Here is an 18,860-nt window from a genome sequence, read left to right as displayed (position 1 = left end):
TGGTGGTTGTTTTGTTGTAGGTTATGTACTACATTAGTCCTTGTTTCATCATTTTTGGGTTCAATAGTTAATGGGTAAAAGTCAATGGAGGAGGTAATTGCTCCTATCTTAATTTTTGGGCCATATGTTTAGTCAAGGTTAAGTGCTTGGATTTGTTGTGATGAATTAGCTTGTTCATTTCATCGTTGTGTTTGTTTTGGGTCTAGTCTAGTATTTTGTTCTTTTCTAGGTAGAGGTTATCGTCGAAATTCTTGGGATTTTAATCTTGATTCAGCCATGCTGCTGAGATAGAGTGGGAGGAGTGGATGGGGGGCGGTAGCCATGCCAAAAAAGGGAAAAATGGTGCTTGTCATTTTCCCCATAATTCAATCGCCACCTTTTTCAATGTGTTTTTCTAGAAACACGTAGAGAAACATGAAAGCTTGAGCCATAGGCAGGGGTCAAAATACAATCCCTCTCATATTCAGTTCTCATGGAGGATATGTCGACTTGGGTCTTTGAACCTAGACTTACCAAGGGCAAGAATAAACAATACCTCAACTATGTGTATCTTCATTACTAAATGAATACCCTTCTAGGACTAGTCATGATGGATAAACAAATGGAAAAGCACAATATTGACTCTCTTCTGGCTCATGTAGAAATCAAAATTGTGTGTGAATCTGATGGAGGGGACCTAATGGATTGTCCTGGCTCTAGTGTGAGGTCTTCAACAAACATCACTTCTTTTGACAATGATTAGAGAACACAATGAGGTGAGGTATGATTTGATGGTTCATTGTTTTGGTTCATGTATCGTTTGGTTTGTCATGTGGCATTTATTTTAGCTTCTTGATTGCATGGTGGTGTGCAAGATTTTTCCTAACCCATGTTGTTTGTTATGTGGAAGTTTCCTTGGTTTATGTGTAGTTTGTCTGTTAGTTGGTTACAACACTTAAACCTTCGATGAGGACCTTGTTCTAGATATTTTGTAATTAGGGTTTGATATCTATGTATGGTGTCATGAATTTTTTTTGGGTTGTCCCTTTGCAAATTAACCCCAAATTCTTTGTCTTCTATTAAAACATCACCTTCCTCTATACAAATAGTTTCAATCTTGTATACTCCATGACAAAATTAATAAAAAAATTAACATAGGGATTCTAATCCCTTGGGAAAATGATATTGTTTTTCTTTACTTTTAAGAGTTGGAATTTTCCTCCAACTTTTCTTAAGATTTAACTTACATAGACGAACCACTAATGACTATTTTAGCAATCTTACACCTTTTATGTTATAAAATAATATTATATTTTAACATATTAATAGGTTAACATACTCAATTATTTCATTTATAATAATAATATATCATAATCAATATCAATATCAAACTTTATATTGTATAGATTTAATTATTACATCATAGTAATATCATTTATAGTTTATTAAAATAATTCTACGAAGCAAATGCTTTTAATCATTAGGCCCATTCATTAATTAAATCTCATAAAATATTGAAGTTTGGAAATTGATTTCGCTTGCATTTAGTATGACTTCAACTAAAGTTCAAATATTACTAGCAATTGTCCCGAAAGGTACAAAGAGAGGCCGATAGATTTATGAAGTTGGAATTGTTGAATTTTTATAAAAGGTCGAGCCACCTTCTCAAATGCTACTGATATTATTCAATTTATTAAATCTGAAATAGAGTAAAAGATATAGGAGACAGAACAGACTGGGAATGTAAGTTCATTATATTGGAAGTGAAAAAGAGAAAAAAGAAGCATGTCAAAGCAGAAATACTTAAAGAAAACCACAAGACTTTCTATTCATTCACATGTATTTAAAAATGCTGACATGACTGAAACAAAAAAGAAGAGAATTTGAAAATTTCATGTAAATGTATTCTAATTTAAAAACAAACAACTAACCACTCTATAAATGTCATTGCAAAAGCCCATGTAAGGTATACATATTCCTACATAACATATTTGAAAACAAAAACAAAGATAACTTAACATGAGTAGCATAACATCTGGCATTCCATGAACAATAGAAACCACACTCAAAAGGCCAAATCTATGTAAATTGAGTTTTTATTAAAATTGTAGGTACAGAAACGCTTATGACACTCCATAACTGTGCATCATGTCGGGTGGAACATACTAGACTTATTACAATTGAATACTTCTAAATATTTTACTTGGTATTGTGTGTTTATCACAAGAAATTATACAGGAGATAGTTACATGCTTTGTAATGTATTTTTTGAAATTTTACATATGGTCTGCACATAGAGACATGTTTGGTAGGCAATAAATAAAAATATATACAATGAAAGTATTCTTTGGCTTCTAAACATATATACAATAAGAGCATTCTATTACATATAGATGTAATTGACAATGAGCATTTATATATGCATGATGGGGCATGGCATAGGCAACAGAGTTGTTCCTGAAATTGACGCTGCATTTTCCTGTGTGTGTCACTTTCATGGATGTGAATTATTATCTTGAGTATTTCTTTTACCTTCTTTAACAATTCAATGGTTGGACGCAAACGGTAAAGAGGCAATGTTTGTTGGGGCAGGATGTTGAATTTCTTGGCAATACTCATACAACAATCATAAATAGCCTGTATTCATACCTATTTCCATCCAAAAAGAAAACATTGTAAGTTACAATGGATGTGTTTGACGAAAACATGTTTTTTAAAGCGCTTAAGTAAAATAAATAAATTTTTAAAGAAATTTCTAAATTGCAGTGAATGCTAGACCTTGCTGTTCTTGGCGGGAAATATTTTGTTTGAATATTTGAAATGAAATAAATGATTTCAAACTAATATAGAGTCATATGAGGTTAAATTTAATAGAAAGCAAATGTATGTGAAATTTAGTTATTGCAGCAAGTGGTGTTTACCATGTGGGTAATTCTGGAAAACAAGTTGTATGATTGGCTAGAGTATATTCTCCTGCATAGATTTTGATGCAAGCAATGATTCCTCTTGTTGTCTACGCTTAAGATATGGATTCTTGTGCATTTGTGCAATGTGTGAGAATGGGAATGCTGGATTGATTTGAATGTCTGCCAATGACCGCCCTCTTGAAATTGCAGTGAACGTTAGCCCTTGTCGTTCTTTGGTGCCGATGTCTACTGTTCCTTTGTCTAATGTCATTCCTTGTGACTTATGTATCGTTAAAGCCCATGCCATTTGAAGTGGTATCTGACGGTGTGCACCCCTTGTAATGGGAGAAATGGGTACATATGTTGGGTGTGAAATGTCCCATGGTGTTCCTTTGTATTGTATAAAGTCGACAACCACGAAGGATGGTAATTCTGGGGGCTTTGAACCAATATAATAAAATATTGAGATGACCTTCCCAAGTGCGCCATTGACGAGGCTTGCATGTACCCATAAGTTGCTGGTGAGCATAACTTTTTGTTCATTGCATAAGAGCACTTTTGCAGGCAAATGCTCATCTTCTGTTGTAGTAGGAGTTTTCTGCCTTTGTTGTTCTGCAGAGCAAAGCGCTACTGGGATGTTCAATTTTTTAAGCATTTTCTTATTATGTAAAACAACTGAGTTGTTTATTGCATATAGGTGCATGGATTCTTCAAATGTGCGTTGCTCTTCATGTGTAAGAGAAGAACTTGTTCTTGACATTAGGTGTTGCCAATCTTCAAGTGTATATATTCCATTTCTGAGATTTGTGAGTATTTGCCAGAAAGCAACCTGGGACGGGCTAGCTCCTTGTTGATGAAAAACGGTTGAAAATGTTATGAATATGTCGAAGTTGCGCCAAAGTGAAGTGCCACGCGATGTCCCATCGTATAAAGGAATGCCTTTTATAGGTGGTAGCTGGCCTAAATCTCCGACAAGGATAATTGAGCGATTACTAAATGGTGCATTTCGGTGAAGAGGGAATGCCTCTCTTAGACGATCGTCAATGCGAGTAAGCATTCTTGGACCAATGAAGCTCATTTCATCAATGAGAATGTACTCTACATGACGGAGTTGCTCTTGCAGTTGTAGGAGTGGCTAGCCTTCAAGAGGATGCATTGTTTGGATAGGGATACGAAGGGCAGAATGAATTGTGAGGGCATTTATGTTGAAAGCTGCAATGCCTGTTGGTGCAAGTAACAAAAAAGGGTTTTTGTTTACTGGTGAGTTTTCCACAAATGCATGGTGCAGACATTTAATCAAATGGGATTTTCCTGTCCCAACTATTCCTTGTATGATGATTTTGCGTGGGGGTTTTGGCGAAGGGGTTTTAAAGTGTGAAAAAATAGTGGTGAAGGCTATGTTTTGGGTAGGAGATAATGTGTGATCTTGGGGGAGGTTGGAAAAAGAATGATGTTGGTTTTGAATCGTTGAGCGGTTGAATTCAATGAAATTTATGGCAGTTTCTTGCAAGTGGGGAGGGATAATATTATGTGACCAATTGTGGTTGGCATCAAAGTCGCGGTAGCCAATCATGTCAAGGTCATCAATTGTAATATTGTAACCTGGGTGCAGCTGAGAGAGGATTTGCCATTCATTCATCTGCATGGAATCAGGAGGGATGTCGGGGGCAGTTTGATCTTTAGTATGTGGGGTTTGTGGGTTTTCAATTTCTCGATGGACATGCCATGGTGTATATGTACCCTTTTTTGTTCCCAGTGTGCAATAATTTCTGCATCAGTTGAACCAATATCATCAAGGAGTGTTCAGAAGGGGAAATACAATAGTAATTCACTCTAGCAAAAAGTGGCATAAGAAGGATCATCAGAGGAAGGAATGACATTGTAACGGGGCAATACATGTACAATCATTGGTGGGAATATGTGTTTCCATTGGTTTTTTTTTTCGCTGGGAAGAATATGACCATGAGCGTGAAGCTTCAAGGAGGGGCATTGATTCCAATGAGACAGGCCTGTTCATGTATGCAAGGATAAAGTTTGGTGTTAAACTAGGGTTCTCAGTATCTTGTGAAACATGTTTGAAAATAGTCTTGTTGACATTCAAAGACCGAAATGTACGGCTTCTGAGAGAAAGAGGTAGCTTTTGTAACATATGGCATATTTCTTGTGCTCCAATGTCTCTATCTCCAACGGTTTCTGTAAGGAGTTTTCTGATAACAACAACAGTAGGTGCTTCTGGAATGGCACTTTGTGATAGCCGTGATAGCATTTGACGGTAGCTCTCAGATCTTGTTTCTGATTTTGCTGCATATTTTGAAATATATTTTAACACAACATGGCGAGAAAGGACTGGTTGGAAATCAACATTTTCTCTCCAAATAGAGAGTAGATCGGCATTGTGAATATTCAATATTTCATCATTGCGTGCAGGGACATAGGTTTTATGACCTTTATCATCAATGAAAAGTGAAGATGTGGACTTCAACTCCCACGGTACTCCATACCGGCAGCTAAGTACATTGTCTTTCTTGCAAAGACAAGAAGACTCATGACACTTTGTATGATGTTGAATGCAGTTGACAAGCTCTGTATAGTCTTCAAACTGATTGGATGTGAATATTGATGCTATGTCAAGAAGACATGGGTTATGAATTGTTGATTGGTGAAGCGAAATATTTCGGTGTTCTTCTTGACGTGGATTCCAGGCAGTTAAATAGTGGTCGAAATATTTCTGTGCATTAGCAATTTCTAATGCATTGTTCCAGTCAATTGTGTCCATGTTTGGTGCATTTTGCAGCTAGAGGAAGCCATGAATGTGTGCGGATCCTCTATGTTGCCATTCGTATCTGAATATAATATGAAGGTAAAATCTCGTTGAAACATATATATGCAATGTAGAAAATTAATGTAGTAGGAAATGGATATTAAAAAATACCTGCACCAATAGTCTACTGCATGGAGGCCTTTTTGCAGGATTTCTTCGAGAAAAACTGTAAATCTGCAATGCATATATTGGGCTGTTAGATGTGGGTTCTTAATTATGTTTTGGATTTTCCATTGGAAGTGGTTGACCTAATTGGAAGGAACACTGGCAGGCATGATCATGCGCAAGCCATGCCATTTAGTATCAACTGCACTGAGAGTGAAAAAGAATGTCGGACTTCCTATTTGCATGATCATGTCAGTCAGCTCAGATCATCTTCTGTTCCAGAAAGACCGTGTTCCCTGTAGGCCTGAACCGAACTGCATTATTTGCTCTGGAAACATTAAATCTGGAGAGTCACGAGGACACTGTCGTAGGTCTGAAACCGTTGTTGGAAAGTTGTTCTCGATGTACTTTTTCACAAAAACACTAGCAGTAGTTTGGCTATGATGGCGCATTAGAATGTTATAAGGATAGTAGCGGAATCTTGGGTGTTGGCCAAATTGGTTATCATGGTAGTGCATCAAGTGTAAAGCATATTCATGCATCTCAACTTTTGTAAGTCTTGGTTGCATGATCATGGCAATGCCTGTAGGGAAGAGTGTGGGGAATGCCATGGAAAAGCGGCGTATGGTGTTGTATTCATTCATAGCTGGTAAAGTTATTGGAGGCCAATCGATAGAGCTTGTTGAATTTGAATGGGTCAAGCGCAAATAATTACAAATGTGCTCAAGCTCAGTACTTGAATGTGGGAGTATTGGAACGAAAGAAGAGGGTTGGATTTCTAATGGAGGTAGCATGACATCAATATCATAAGTAGAATCAATATTGGTTTGATGGGGTTCAAAAGAGGAGGTGGTTACATTATGGAGAAGAGAAGAAATATCGGTAGGGTGATCTGGTAGTGCAAAAATAGCAGATGAATTGAATTGAACATCACAGTAGTAAGGGTCATTTTTTGTTTTGTATTCAAGGGCTGCAAAGACACGTGATTTGCAAACGAGGAATTCATAAGCATTTTTAGATGGATTTTGCCTTTTCACAATGAGGTTGTCTAAGTTAGAAATCATTCGGAGTAAGTATTTGGCAATAGTGGTGATGTCTTGAGGGAAGCTAATTGTATGGCCACTATATTTGTATTGACCACCAGGAGCATGAGTGACTTGTAGAATGGGGTTTACACGTGCAATGAGCATTTCTTCAACTTGTGTTAACTGTTGAAGGACATAGGGTTGTTCACCAGGGTTCATGTTGTTTAGTTCAGAAAAACGATTGGTGGATTTAGATGATGCACAACGAAAACAAGAAAGCCTGTCGTGTAAAAGCTTTGTTTTCATTCCTGGGTATGCTTCTTTGCATATTGTGCAAACATGCATGCTAGAAAGTTCATTAATCCTTTCTCGAAAGTGACGGTGTTCTTCATTAAGGGGAGGGCTATATTGGATTTGATGAAGGTGAGATGGGTTGGTTTGTATAGTTGGGAGAGCATTTGAGGTGGGAAGGGATGTAGAGGAAGTAGTAGGGTTGTTGTAGTTTTTATAAAGTAGTTGCCGACGTGCATTTATTCTATCCTTTTGTTGTGCATAAAGAAGACGTCGTCGCTCGTGTTTGTACGCATTTTGATTGTTTTTTGGCATATCTAAACAAGTACAAACAATTAGTGTTAGTTTTCATAAACAAGTATTGCATGTTTGGAGAATGTATTACAAGTTTTAGAAAAAAATAAAATTATTTGAACATCAGTGAATGTAGGTAGATTAGGTAGAAGGAAAAATATGCAATTAGGAGTACTATAAAATCATATGTTATTCTGGCATCTATTATTGAGAGGAGAGGAGCAAGATAACCAAGATTTTGCTTCCTTCTTCTTCCTTTTTTTTTTACAAGTTTGAACGATAGCATGAATAGATTAGCAAGCAAGAGATCAATGTATAGACATGTAAACAACGAACGGGAAAATTATGTAGTAAGTCTTTACAAATGTTGATATCTATATTATGTAAAATGAAAAGTGGTAAACATACATATTTTGGAATAATTGGAAGAGAGTATTTGCAGCAACAATGTGCATCACAATAACATGGGTGTAGTTTACAACAATATGAAATAGTGAGTTGTGCAGAAATGTTTGTTTATGTAAAAACAATAGTGTTTGAAGAGACCCTAAAAAAATTTTCAAAGGCGGCGAACAACAGGTCGTTTTGAAGTGGACATTGCTTGAATGTCATTGAGGGCTTCTTTGCATGCAGAGGCATGAATTTATTTTGAATTTATTAGTATTGGTTGCAAGCGTTGAACACCATTGAAGTAATCTGATTTAATGGAAATTATTAGCAGGAAGCGACATCCTGAAATTCAGCCACAAATTTCCTACAGATCAGTTGGTTCGATAGAAAGAAGGAACATGTCTTTTGCCATGATGCCCATGAGCTCATTTCTTGCATCATTAAAAGCTGTGACATTCTACAGGTGCCCAGTGTGGTCATGTAGCTCAATTTTAAGTTTGTAATGATAGTCACATTCTGGGAAGTCGCCGTTACATTTTGTACAATGCCAAAGATTGCTAGAATGCTCCACAACCTTCTTCATGCATTGTTTTCCATTGAAATCTAATGGACATGCTAGAAAGTAGAAGTTGTCCATGTGAAGAGCAGTTATTGCTGCACGAACTGTAACCCATATTGCTTTATCGAAGGTTTGCATGCCAGCAATTTCATGAAACGTCTTTTGTGGTAGGGCACGTTTCGAAGCAACACCATAGTTTCTACTCAAAGATGGAGAAGAAGAGCTATAACCTGTTTCATGGAACCATGCATGTAGTTGATGAGTTTCTTCAACTTGTGGATTTATGATGAGAGTGCTTGTTGATATCATCCCTATTGTGATGCCATTAAATTCAGATACACGACCTCCTTTGATTGCAAGGATTGGTGGGTTGTCGAAAGAGTAGAATTCAGCAAGGCTTTGTCCTATAGAGTCACAATGGTCTCCCCATAATGTTACATCAATGCTAAAACCCGTCTTGTCTTTTAATATGAGTGTCCTCCTTAATGTTTCACTTCCGTCTTTTCATCAAATTGTTGATGCAGGTGAGGTGGAAGTAACAACACGAATGACATCCACATTTGTATTTGGACTTGCACTTTTTATTTCGGCAATAGGCTTGAAGTGAAAGCTCTGGTAAGGAAACGTTGGATCATCTATGGGACATGGATTGATAGTGGAAGCAGTAAACAAGTAAATCTCCCATTTGTTCTTGAGGTGGTTGTAATTTGGATTTGCTTCTTTAATTGTGCCATTTGAAACAATGTATAGCTACCCAGCTTGAATTAGACTGTAAAGAGATTCAGCAAATGCAGAAAGGTGGATCTCTTCCTTATCATGATTGATAAGGTCAAACCCAAAAACTTTTCCTGACCCTCCCACATTGTTGTAAGTCTTCAATGATGTTTTTGCAGATGCTCTACCTTGGATTGACCAATATTTTCGAGCAGGATTGAGTGCCGTGAATGGAATTGTTGTAGTTGTTGCCGTAATTGGTGGAGTAATTACAGAGGGCAAGGTATCTTCTGTTGATGAAGAGCTAACTTGGGATGTACCTGCCTTTGCATGTAGCAGTGTTGATGAGTCCTTCGTCAATGCTGCTGAGCGCATCACAACTTCAAGCTCAACGACTCGGATGGACCTTATGTAAACAAATGAGAAATGAATTAATGAAGTTTTTTTTTTTGTGTAATGCAGGAAGCGTATAGAAGACAAAAAATAGAAAAGGGTAAATTCAAATGTTGGGCCTTACGAGGAGTTTTGAAGCACCTTGCAAGCTGCTTTTTCAGGTAGAATTATTGAGCCAATTTGAATGTCTTCAGATGCAACTTGTTGGCTATATGTTGATGGTAGAAAAGTCTTGTGTTGATGTGTTCCATCAGATATTGTAATGCAAAATTGTGAGGATGTTGTTCTTAATGATGTAACAGAACCAATATCGATTATCTGGAGTAGTGGTTGAATATCAGTGGAACCATTCAGCAACAGAGGAATGGAATTTGTAGTCAATGTTGGCTCCATAATATTAATAGAGGGATTCTATTTCTGTGATAGTAGTACCTGTAATTCATCAAATCACCACAACACAAAAGTCATGTAGAGAATAATGTGATGTGAATGAGGGAACTAATCTAGCAAGGCTAACTTTCGATGGTGAAACAATAATAAGGGCGGAAGGTTTGAGAGTAAATTGTCATTCACAACACTATTAAAGATTAGATGACCTTGTAGGTATTGTCAGTTAAGGTTAGCTTAGGTAGAAGTACTAGTGCATCAAAATATCCATGTGATACTAATTTGGACTCATCTATTTTTTCAATAGTAACATCTATTGCTTCCATCAATTCTGAGAAGATTTCAAACAGAAATCTCTTGCAACCTTGCAAGTGAAATTAGGAATGGAATTCTTCTGCAGGAAGAATAGGGGATTTCATATTAGTCGTTGCTAAATCAAATAAAAAAATTGTCGGTTGTTCACATAGACCCCGTGTGCAATTTAGGAGACTGATTCCTTGAAGATGAAGAATCTGAGTCAATGGATCTTGGCAGATTCTCCAAAGTGAGTGGAGGAAGTCCTAACAACCATTTGGATTGATGGTGAGGGCCGGATGTAGTCACAATGACTGGTATATTTTATCAGATAAATTTTAAGGTGATATTCTTTAAGTCTAAAAAACAATAGCACTCAGGTAATTAAAAAGAAAAAATACACTAAGAATGACAATCAATAAACAAAGTGAAATTACCTTGTTTGATAAACACCAATTACTGGAGATGAAACCCAGTCTCTCAATGAGTAACAGAGAAGGATGGCAAAATGTATGGTTACGGTTACTTTTGAGCTTCGCCCAAACCTCAGATTGAGGGTCCAAGTACTCTCGTGAAGACGAGCACCCTCCCAAAAAATGAAGACAAAGTAGGTCCGTCCGTTTGAGGTACCAGGACAGCCCGTCCCAGTCACCTTAGGTAAGTACGTAGAAGTATTGGCCACTAGAGATACCTCAAATCACAGACATTACCATGGGGGACATAGTCGTAGACAGCACGTTGTGTGGGCAGCATACTTCAGTCCTCGACTCAGTTCCGAAATCCTTGAAGGGACTCCCGTTACACAAAATGCCCAAAGGAGTTGTAAAAGAAGGCGGGCTACCCTCGATTACAATCCAATTTTGTCTCGTATTTCGCTCCGTTGTGAGTGGAGTGGTCCTGGTAATATGAGTGCAGAAGGATTTTTCACTCTTTAACGACACTAGTTTGATTTGCAACCTTGGAAAGTTGACTCACTCTCTTACCCCAAGGTCCTAATCTATCTAATGTTGGTTTGCTCTAAAAAAGAGTATCTGATTGATTTTAGTGTAAATTTTAGTGTACTTTCTTATTTGTCTTTGGAGGGGGTGTTGACGTATGAATATGATGAGACTCTTGACTCAATAAACCGTGCAGAACAATGCTGTAAAAAAAAATTCAATTTCTTATGCAAACAAGTCTTATTCTACACATGTATTATTTCACATATTCATGTATTCATCAGTGCATATAAAGTCATTCAGCACTTTTCATAGATGAAAGCTCCTTTTCTCAATATTCCCTAACAACTATTCAAGCAAAACAAAGCAGCCTACAACTATTTCGACAAAAGGAGATATACAGTTTATCAGCTTTTCTTTCAAAAAAAATTCTTTTATGAGAGAAAAACTAAAGAATTTTCTTAAAAAATAAATTTTAAGACACCAAATTTGTTGGCATGATAATATTGCATATCCTAATTTAGCCCTCGGGACAAGTTTCCCCCCCTTTTGGTCCACAAAATCACTTGGAAAACATGGAAATGGGTCACTAATGCACAACTGAAAGTTCATTTCCTCAATATTCCATAACAACTATTGAACCAAAACAAAGCAACCTACAACTATTTCAACAGAAGGAGATATACAGTTTATCAACTTTTCTTTCAACAAGAATTTCTTTTATGAGAGAAAAACTAAAGAATTTTCTTAAAAAATAAATTTTAAGACACCAAATTTGTTAGCATGATATTGTTGCATATCCTAATTTAGCCATTGGGACAAGTTTCCCCCCCTTTTGGTCCACAAAATCTCTTGAAAAACATGGAAATGGTTCACAAAGGCTCTGTCTATGTGTAAACAGAGCTTTAGCTTGGCCACTAATGCTCCATGTGCATAGTCAAAGAGCTTTATAAAGCTCTGTGTAGATTGGCAACATGCGTTAGTGAGAGAAAGAGCTCAAAAAGTGGGCTTTTGGGATCAGTTTATGAAGAGAAAGCAACTTTGAAGGATGCAACAAGTTAGATGGTGGATCAGAGAAGGATACGAAGAACGTCATTTTTGCTAAGGGGTAAAATGCACGGGATGAAAACTACCCTCGAAAGTCTTCCTGAGACTTCCGACAGACCGTAAGGTTATCTGCAAAAGGTACCTGTTACACACATGTTCATCTATTTGACATATATTGACAGGAAGTGTAGAAAGGATCACCTTTGGTTCTTTCTAGATTCGCTTGGGGATCTCTGTGCGGTAAGAAGAACTCTTCCTGATCGGCTCCAAGATGATTCCTGCACAAAAGAACGATTGTGACATTAACTAAAGAAGCTCGAAAGCCAAACATGATACTAAGGAATATTAAACTTTATCATGTCCTAGTCCAAGACCATTAGTATTGAGAATCCCAGAGAGGGAGGTATTGGGTATTGTAGCAATATCAACATGTTGTGGCTGATAGGATTATTAAATTAGAATTGTGGAATTTCTTTAGAAGAGATGTTGGTTCAAGCCTAATGAATGAGCAATTTGAGTTGTCTAAAGTATAAGCTTTATTACATAAAAGACATGAGTAGTGGACCAAAAATCATTTTGGTGGTGCATGAGAAAGCATCAAGCAATTAATGAAATAATGTCATGCATCTATCCAATCAAAATTTATAATTAATGTTTTGGAGCAGTGTTATGTTATGGCTTTTTTCAATTTATTATTTTAATATATATATATATATATATATATATTTCTGATAAATATAATTTAAACTTTGTGAAATCTATATTATTAATTTAAAAAAAATTATTTAAATAAAATCAAATTTCAATCCAATTTTTGTTTTAATAAATTTTTTGAAAGTAATAAAAAAAAACTATAATTTTATTTTACTTTAATTAAAATCAACTAAAACTAATTACAATAGAACTTAATCTCGACAAGTATAAAAAAAAAATCATAAATTATTAAGCCAACATCATATCATTAAACAAACCACATTTATATAAACTTTAATCTCACATTTCTTTCGACCTAAAACATAATAATTGACTCACAGTTTCACCACTGGCTATCTTTATCCTATTTAGTGCACAGACCATTTTGATATCTAACTAAAATAAAACTTAATAAAAAAAAAAAAAAATCCACCAATGCTCCCAAGTCCCAAGTTCACTTTCAAGCTTCCTTGAATTGTCAAGGGTCCCAAGTTCCCAACAATACTCATATGAGGTATGGTCATCTTTGTTAATTAATTCAAACGACTTGACTCAGACTCCCAAGACGTTAAAGGCTAACATTCCCTATATTGATATAGATTCAATGGTATCTGTTATATCTGGTTTTGTTCCATTGCTTTGTTGTCCAAAATCCATTGCTGCTCATTGAAGAACGCTATGATGGAATTGGCGTGGGAAACTTTGAAGCTTATTGATGTAGATTCAATCATATCTGTTATATCTGGTTTTGTTCCATTGCTTTGTTGTCCAAAATCCGTTGCCGCTCATTGAAGAACGTTGTGATGGAAATTGGCGTGGGAAACTTTGAAGCTTAAAATCAGAAGTGTGTTGATACGAATGTTGCAAAGAGACTGATGCTTCTCCAAGTTTCATAGAGTTTCTCATAATCTTGGCAATATAGCATTTTATTAGTGAATATATCATTTTTATATTTAATAGGCAAGCTGATCCGGATCTAAACTCAGCCTAGTTATCCAAAAAAAAATATTTACAAAATTGAAAACATAAAATTTCAATTCGTTTTTCACTTCTGAGCCGGGTTTTGATGCTTGGAAAGCCAGGATCCAAGGGATGTAGATTTGAAATTTATTTCTAACAAAGAGAGGAATTACAGGGTTTTTAGAATGGCAAGAATTTCTATTTTGGCTAGAGTTTGCGTTGTTGTGCTTGTGCTACTTGGGCCATTGCCAGCAGACAGAGCCATTGGCGTTTCGGTCCCTCTGCTTGTCTCACTTGGCGTTTCTGCCCCCACGCCTGTTCCAGAAGACGATATAAGAAGCCTGCAAACTATAAAGAAGACGGTAAAAGTCCCCATGAATATAGTATAGCATTTTATTAGTGAATATAGCATTTTTCTATTTAATAGGCAAGTTGATCCGGATATAAACTCAGCCTAGTTACCCAAAAAAAAAATTACAAAATTGAATATCGCACACAAACATAGCAGTGATTTCAGAAATATCTGGATCTTTCCATAAACCACGCACAAATTAAAATACAAATAAAAATTGATGCATTGTTTTCCATAAGCTCTCTGTACATTTATTGTACATTTATTCTCTGTTGGATGCAACATAACGGACAGCGAGTACTTATTTTTTTTTGGATTATATTCATAACTGATAGCGTCTCTGTAACAATGGTGAATGATAAAAAGTAAGGGGGCAAGGAATTAATTATACCTATGGCCTCACCCGGTACCATAGGTACCAGCAAGCTCACTCTAGCCCTTGGACTAAGAGGGACGTTGATTCCTTTCCTCAGAAACAAAAAGATAGGCAAAGTAATTGTACTTCCAGGAAAGAATCTATATTTTTATACATGAGATAAAATGGTTAAGCAACCTTACAAGACATTGCATGAGACTGCAGACTATCAAGTTGGGGAAGCCCAACAACCTTTGTACTCTATTACTCTTTGAATAAACAATCCCACTAGCTTATTTATCATGTCTAATATTAAAGTGTCTGAACCCTCTCCCAAAATATGGCACTACTGCAGTTATAGATTTGGGTGATAACTGAAAGAAGGAACAATCTCATTCATGTGACTGGGCAACAATAGCATTTTGAATGATGAAAACATTGAAGAATTAAATAATTCTGAATTCAAGGCCAATTGCATGAAATAAATGAAAACAACTGAACTACGTATTGTCAGTCCATGTTTTTCTAGGAAATCTATCAAAATAGATAATGTGTTGTAATTGTGCAAAGTAAGGGATTGAAGAAATTAATAGCTGAGATGGTAAAATTGGACAATGCTGGGATTGCCAATGCCCTGTCTCAATCATGAACATTCATGGATTCTTTGTTTAGCCGCTTTTCCATATCTCCCTGCACTCTCAAACCCATGCTTGGGTACAATAATACAAAATTAAGCATTTTACATTTCAGGTTTCATATGCAGTGTTATCTTGGAGGTATGGCTTTAGAAAGCAATAATATTTAGCAGTTTCCAGCAAAATTTTTAGTTTTACATATTTAAATTTTTAGTGAAAAATAACAGTTGATTGAAATGGTTGCTAAAAGGGCCACAACCAACACAGGGGCCTCTCAAATAGAATATACATTTTGATCATCAACCTTTATTAATTAATTATTACATCATAGTAATATCATTTATAGTTTATTAAAATAATTCTAGGAAGCAAATGCTTTTAATCATTAGGCCCATTCATTAATTAAATCTCATAAAATATTGAAGTTTGGAAATTGATTTCGCTTGCATTTAGTATGACTTCAACTAAAGTTCAAATATTAATATTAATTTAATCCTCAATTGGTAATGGAGTAATTCATATAACTTTGATTTTCTCATTAATATGTTCAACATTAACCATTTCCTATTTGGTAACCCAGGGTATTTTCTATGGTGTTTGAAGTGATGAAGACAAAAGTCCATAATAATAATGAGTATTTAAGAATACAAAATAACATTATCTAAAAATATGTAGAATGAAAGAATATCTATTTTATGGTTGATGATGAATAGAGTGTTATTTTCCTATTTCAAACCTCTAAAAATATAAAATTATATTAACATATTTTATAAAATTAATTTAAATATTATAAAAAATAAATTATTTCATTTTCTCTATGTATAACATTTAATAGAAAAATATTTGAAGTCAAGAACTAATTAATTGATAGACATTGATGAATTGAATGCTATATAAATGACTTGGTAGCAAGGATAGAGAGAACATAGTAATAATACCCATTATAATGAAGTTTAGAAATTGATTTGGTTTGCATATTTTAATGAGGTAATTGTTGGGAGCGGTATCCCCCAAGGGCCGTTTTGTGGCTAAACCCCATGTTTTAGTCAAGTTTTTGTAATATTATTGTAAAGACTTCGCATTTTGTGGTCGCGGAGCACGAAGGTATTATGTGTTACAAAGGGTATTCAACCCTTAGTTTTCTAAACTAAAGTCGACTGTAAGAGATCTACCCATGCCCCGTGGACCATGGGATTGTATAAAAGGAGCTAAGCTCTAAGTAGTTAGGAGGATAACACAAGGAAGAGCGTCATAGCTTTAGAGAGAGAAGTCTAAGTCTTGGGTTGTATGTTGGGTTGTGTTATATTCTTTCCACATAGTTAACAGGGGGTTTGAAGGGCACCCGTAACCCCACTTTATGGGGTCTGGGGCAGCACCCCAGAAAATTTTGGTTTTGGACCCTATGTTAGGTTGGGCGGACCCACCTATGGTTTTGTGCATGATTTTCGCACATGTTTTTTGGACATGATGGTTTTCGGTCCACGGTATTGGATGCTTCGACATGTATAAATATGTATTGTAACATTGAAAGGAAAATAATGAAAAATCAAGATGGTAGCCCCAGTTTTGGGATCCAGGGGAATATCTTTGTGTATATGTGTTTTAAGTGTTATGCTCTCGCATTGTTTATTTTCCGTGTTTTAGAATTTGTATGCAGGTAATTACTGTACGGGATTAAAAGCTACATTTGGTATTGGAGTTGTTTTGGCTTCAAAGGGGCAACTTTGTTGCTGAGGGGTTTTTCTCAGGCCTGTGGTAGACCTTGTTTAGTGGGAGATCTGCGAGATCGATTCTTGTGGTGAAAGAAGATGGTGAGAAGTGGAAAGATAGATATCAAAAAATTTAATGGTCAAAGTTTTGAGTTGTGGAAACTCAAGATGGAGGATCTATTGGTGGATAAAGACTAGTGGATCACGGTAGATCTAGGTACTAAACCAATGGGAGTGTCCGATGAAGAATGGAAGAAGTTGGATCGGAAGGCAAAGAGCACAATACGATTGTGTGTCTCATATTCAGTATTGCTGAATGTATCAGGGGAAGCTACGACGAAGGCTTTGTGGGACAAGTTAGGGACTTTTTACCAATCTAAGTCTCTGGTGAATAAACCGTTCCTGCGGAAAAAGCTATATAACCTGAGGATGAAAAATGGAGACTCGGTGACAGAGCATCTGAATGCATTTAATACTGTGGTAAGTTAGTTAGCATCTGTTTATATTAAAATTTTAGATGAAGATAAGTGCACTAGTTTGTTTTGTTCTCTACCAAATTCGTGGGATAGTCTGGTTATTACAATTGGTAGCAATGCAACTGCCTTGCAGTTTGATGAAATAGTCTCACCCTTACTGACGGAGGAGATGAGACGGAAAAATATGGAGAGTCGGAATGGTGATGCCTTGTCTGTACAAGGATGGTCCCAGAACATAAACAAAAATAAGTCATCAAGTGGGAGATCTAAATCTAGAGGGAGATCTAAATCTACAGGAAAACCTGTAAAGGTGGTGTGCTAGAAATGTGGAAAGGAAGGCCACGTTAAAAGGGACTGTAAATATAAAGCTCCTGAAAAAGGAAAGGGATCTGATGAGGCTCCTTGTGCAGAGGAAAAAGCCACCTCATATGAAGGTGGGGATGTGTACTTGGCTTCTTCAAGTACACATGTAGATCATGAGGCATGGTTGATTAACTCAGGTGCATCCTTTCACTTCACTCCCCATAGAGAGTGGTTATGTGAGTATGAGAAATATGATGGTGGTGATGTCTTCTTAGGGGATGACAGGAAGGCTAGAATCGTTGGTCACGGAAAAGTAAAGTTGAAGTTGCAAGGTGGAAGGGTTAGAACGCTTCCAGGTGTTCTACATATTCCTGCATTAGCCAAAAATTTGATTTCTGTTAGCATGTTGGATGATGCAGGTATAAAAACAGTGTTCAAGAAGGATACCTGCAAGATGGTTCGGGGAGCACTGGTATTGATGTGGGGAGCTAGAATTGGAACTCTGTACAAGCTGCAAGGTAGCACTGTTATTGATGGGTGCAATAGTTCTATGGTTCATGAAAGTGGACCAGAAAATCTAGTAGAATCTGGAGAGAAGACCATTTTGTGGATATTGGAGAAAAGGGCCTTTAGATACTTCATGGTAAAGGTATGGTAGAAGGTATGCGTAATAGCTCTCTGGATTTTGATTTCTATGAAAATTGTGTATATGGGAAGCAGAATCGGGTGTGTTTCCCCTCTGGTAGTAAGAGGATGAAACATATATTATAACTTGTGCACAGTGACGTGTTTGGACTTGTGAAGGTTCCATCACTGGGTAAGTTTATGTACTATGTATCATTTATAGATGACTTCTCAAGGAATACATGGATATATTTCCTTAAGAAGAAATTTGAAGTCTTTGACAAGTTTAAAGAATTTAAGGCTCTAGTGGAAAACTAGACAAAGAAGAAGATAAAGGTGTTGAGGACAAATAATAGTGGAAAGTTTTGCAGTAAGGAATTTGAAGAATTCTGTAAGAAGTGTGGTATATCATGCCAGAAGACTACTCCATATACACCTCAGCAAAATGGAGTTGCAGAAAGAATGAATAATACGTTGATGAAAAGGGCAAGAAGCATACTTAGTGGTGCCAGGTTAGGATAAGAATTCTGGGTAGAGGCGGTGGATACTGCATGCTACCTGGTCAATAGGTCACCTTCATCAGTGTTGGGGGATAAGACTCCACAAGAAG

The sequence above is a fragment of the Pinus tabuliformis genome, chromosome 6 (genome assembly GCF_031772625.1).
Source record: "Pinus tabuliformis cultivar Carrire ecotype Pingquan chromosome 6, CPIR1, whole genome shotgun sequence".
Lineage (NCBI taxonomy): Eukaryota > Viridiplantae > Streptophyta > Pinopsida > Pinales > Pinaceae > Pinus > Pinus tabuliformis.
The sequence above is the reverse complement of the archived record's forward strand: the minus strand, read 5'-3'. Positions refer to the sequence as shown.